Consider the following 4,658-nt stretch of genomic DNA (forward strand, 5'->3'; position numbering starts at 1 on the left):
TAGAGCAAAATCCTGAAGGTCGGGGTTGCGCACAAGTGTGCACCCCCTTCCGTAGAGCAAAATCCTGAAGGTCGGGGTCGCGCAAGGGTCGACATGGGTCGAGGTGGACTATCATGCGAAACCACTTTTTTCGGTCCCTACGGTGCCCCTAGATGATGAAAAGTACAATCCGAGGTTGATTACGAACACTTTTGTGCACCCCCTTCCGTAGAGCAAAATCCTGAAGGTCGGGGTTGCGCACAAGTAGACCCCCTTCCGTAGAGCAAAATCCTGAAGGTCGGGGTCGCGCAAGGGTCGACATGGGTCGAGGTGGACTATCATGCGAAACCACTTTTTTCGGTCCCTACGGTGCCCCTAGATGATGAAAAGTACAATCCGAGGTTGATTACGAACACTTTTGTGCACCCCCTTCCGTAGAGCAAAATCCTGAAGGTCGGGGTTGCGCACAAGTAGACCCCCTTCCGTAGAGCAAAATCCTGAAGGTCGGGGTCGCGCAAGGGTCGACATGGGTCGAGGTGGACTATCATGCGAAACCACTTTTTTCGGTCCCTACGGTGCCCCTAGATGATGAAAAGTACAATCCGAGGTTGATTACGAACACTTTTGTGCACCCCCTTCCGTAGAGCAAAATCCTGAAGGTCGGGGTCGCGCAAGGGTCGACATGGGTCGAGGTGGACTATCATGCGAAACCACTTTTTTCGGTCCCTACGGTGCCCCTAGATGATGAAAAGTACAATCCGAGGTTGATTACGAACACTTTTGTGCACCCCCTTCCGTAGAGCAAAATCCTGAAGGTCGGGGTTGCGCACAAGTCGACCCCCTTCCGTAGAGCAAAATCCTGAAGGTCGGGGTCGCGCAAGGGTCGACATGGGTCGAGGTGGACTATCATGCGAAACCACTTTTTTCGGTCCCTACGGTGCCCCTAGATGATGAAAAGTACAATCCGAGGTTGATTACGAACACTTTTGTGCACCCCCTTCCGTAGAGCAAAATCCTGAAGGTCGGGGTTGCGCACAAGTAGACCCCCTTCCGTAGAGCAAAATCCTGAAGGTCGGGGTCGCGCAAGGGTCGACATGGGTCGAGGTGGACTATCATGCGAAACCACTTTTTTCGGTCCCTACGGTGCCCCTAGATGATGAAAAGTACAATCCGAGGTTGATTACGAACACTTTTGTGCACCCCCTTCCGTAGAGCAAAATCCTGAAGGTCGGGGTTGCGCACAAGTAGACCCCCTTCCGTAGAGCAAAATCCTGAAGGTCGGGGTCGCGCAAGGGTCGACATGGGTCGAGGTGGACTATCATGCGAAACCACTTTTTTCGGTCCCTACGGTGCCCCTAGATGATGAAAAGTACAATCCGAGGTTGATTACGAACACTTTTGTGCACCCCCTTCCGTAGAGCAAAATCCTGAAGGTCGGGGTCGCGCAAGGGTCGACATGGGTCGAGGTGGACTATCATGCGAAACCACTTTTTTCGGTCCCTACGGTGCCCCTAGATGATGAAAAGTACAATCCGAGGTTGATTACGAACACTTTTGTGCACCCCCTTCCGTAGAGCAAAATCCTGAAGGTCGGGGTTGCGCACAAGTCGACCCCCTTCCGTAGAGCAAAATCCTGAAGGTCGGGGTCGCGCAATGGTCGACATGGGTCGAGGTGGACTATCATGCGAAACCACTTTTTTCGGTCCCTACGGTGCCCCTAGATGATGAAAAGTACAATCCGAGGTTGATTACGAACACTTTTGTGCACCCCCTTCCGTAGAGCAAAATCCTGAAGGTCGGGGTCGCGCAAGGGTCGACATGGGTCGAGGTGGACTATCATGCGAAACCACTTTTTTCGGTCCCTACGGTGCCCCTAGATGATGAAAAGTACAATCCGAGGTTGATTACGAACACTTTTGTGCACCCCCTTCCGTAGAGCAAAATCCTGAAGGTCGGGGTTGCGCACAAGTAGACCCCCTTCCGTAGAGCAAAATCCTGAAGGTCGGGGTCGCGCAAGGGTCGACATGGGTCGAGGTGGACTATCATGCGAAACCACTTTTTTCGGTCCCTACGGTGCCCCTAGATGATGAAAAGTACAATCCGAGGTTGATAACGAACACTTTTGTGCACCCCCTTCCGTAGAGCAAAATCCTGAAGGTCGGGGTCGCACAAGTGTGCACCCCCTTCCGTAGAGCAAAATCCTGAAGGTCGGGGTCGCGCAAGGGTCGACATGGGTCGAGGTGGACTATCATGCGAAACCACTTTTTTCGGTCCCTACGGTGCCCCTAGATGATGAAAAGTACAATCCGAGGTTGATAACGAACACTTTTGTGCACCCCCTTCCGTAGAGCAAAATCCTGAAGGTCGGGGTCGCACAAGTGTGCACCCCCTTCCGTAGAGCAAAATCCTGAAGGTCGGGGTCGCACAAGTGTGCACCCCCTTCCGTAGAGCAAAATCCTGAAGGTCGAGGTTGCGCACAAGTGTGCACCCCCTTCCGTAGAGCAAAATCCTGAAGGTCGGGGTCGCGCAAGGGTCGACATGGGTCGAGGTGGACTATCATGCGAAACCACTTTTTTCGGTCCCTACGGTGCCCCTAGATGATGAAAAGTACAATCCGAGGTTGATTACGAACACTTTTGTGCACCCCCTTCCGTAGAGCAAAATCCTGAAGGTCGGAGTCGCGCAAGGGTCGACATGGGTCGAGGTGGACTATCATGCGAAACCACTTTTTTCGGTCCCTACGGTGCCCCTAGATGATGAAAAGTACAATCCGAGGTTGATTACGAACACTTTTGTGCACCCCCTTCCGTAGAGCAAAATCCTGAAGGTCGGGGTCGCGCAAGGGTCGACATGGGTCGAGGTGGACTATCATGCGAAACCACTTTTTTCGGTCCCTACGGTGCCCCTAGATGATGAAAAGTACAATCCGAGGATGATTACGAACACTTTTGTGCACCCCCTTCCGTAGAGCAAAATCCTGAAGGTCGGCGTCGCGCAAGGGTCGACATGGGTCGAGGTGGACTATCATGCGAAACCACTTTTTTCGGTCCCTACGGTGCCCCTAGATGATGAAAAGTACAATCCGAGGTTGATTACGAACACTTTTGTGCACCCCCTTCCGTAGAGCAAAATCCTGAAGGTCGGGGTTGCGCACAAGTCGACCCCCTTCCGTAGAGCAAAATCCTGAAGGTCGGGGTCGCGCAAGGGTCGACATGGGTCGAGGTGGACTATCATGCGAAACCACTTTTTTCGGTCCCTACGGTGCCCCTAGATGATGAAAAGTACAATCCGAGGTTGATTACGAACACTTTTGTGCACCCCCTTCCGTAGAGCAAAATCCTGAAGGTCGGGGTCGCACAAGTGTGCACCCCCTTCCGTAGAGCAAAATCCTGAAGGTCGGCGTCGCGCAAGGGTCGACATGGGTCGAGGTGGACTATCATGCGAAACCACTTTTTTCGGTCCCTACGGTGCCCCTAGATGATGAAAAGTACAATCCGAGGTTGATTACGAACACTTTTGTGCACCCCCTTCCGTAGAGCAAAATCCTGAAGGTCGGGGTTGCGCACAAGTCGACCCCCTTCCGTAGAGCAAAATCCTGAAGGTCGGGGTCGCGCAAGGGTCGACATGGGTCGAGGTGGACTATCATGCGAAACCACTTTTTTCGGTCCCTACGGTGCCCCTAGATGATGAAAAGTACAATCCGAGGTTGATTACGAACACTTTTGTGCACCCCCAAAAATGGCCAAAATCCTGAAGGTCCGGGTTCTCGGGGCGGTCGAGGCCCTCGGACGTGCACGAAAAGTCGGTACCCACGCCGAGCTTCAGAATTTGGTCTCCAGAGACTAAGTCCCAACCGAAACTGGCAACCCACAAAAGTGTACCAAGGAGTGGTCGGATCGAGTTACAGTGTTCGAGAGTATTGACGAGGATGGTCATACGCAACTTTTTGCTAAAGGTGTCCAAGACCGTCAGACCCTTACTTACGGAGATATAAGACACGTGCGTGGTTGCTCGTGCCGAGCTTCAGAAATGTTGCTCCAGAGACTAAGTCCCAGAAAACCTTCCGACCCCAAAAACTCCCAGAAGGAGTCGTCGGATCGTTTCGCGATGTTCTAGTGAAATGTTCAGCTCGACGGAATGCAACTTTTACCTAAAGGGGTCCAAGACCGTCAGACGCTTAGGTACGGAGATACGGGCATGGGTCGGTTTTCCCCATACAAAATACCCCATGGAAAACTGCAAAACCCCAAAACAGGTCGAAGGAGTGGTCGGATCGTTTCGTGGTGTTCTAGTGAAATGTTCCATTCGATAGGGCGCAACTTTTTGCTAAAGGTGTCCAAGACCGTCAGACCCTTACTTACGGAGATATAAGACACGTGCGTGGTTGCTCGTGCCGAGCTTCAGAAATGTTGCTCCAGAGACTAAGTCCCAGAAAACCTTCGGACCACAAAAACTCCCAGAAGGAGTCGTCGGATCGTTTCGCGATGTTCTAGTGAAATGTTCAGCTCGACGGAATGCAACTTTTACCTCAAGGGGTCCAAGACCGTCAGACGCTTAGGTACGGAGATACGGGCATGGGTCGGTTTTCCCCATACAAAATACCCCATGGAAAACTGCAAAACCCCAAAACAGGTCGAAGGAGTGGTCGGATCGTTTCGTGGTGTTCTAGTGAAATGTTC

Source organism: Anopheles nili, assembly GCF_943737925.1.
Source record: "Anopheles nili chromosome X unlocalized genomic scaffold, idAnoNiliSN_F5_01 X_unloc_2, whole genome shotgun sequence".
NCBI lineage: Eukaryota > Metazoa > Arthropoda > Insecta > Diptera > Culicidae > Anopheles > Anopheles nili.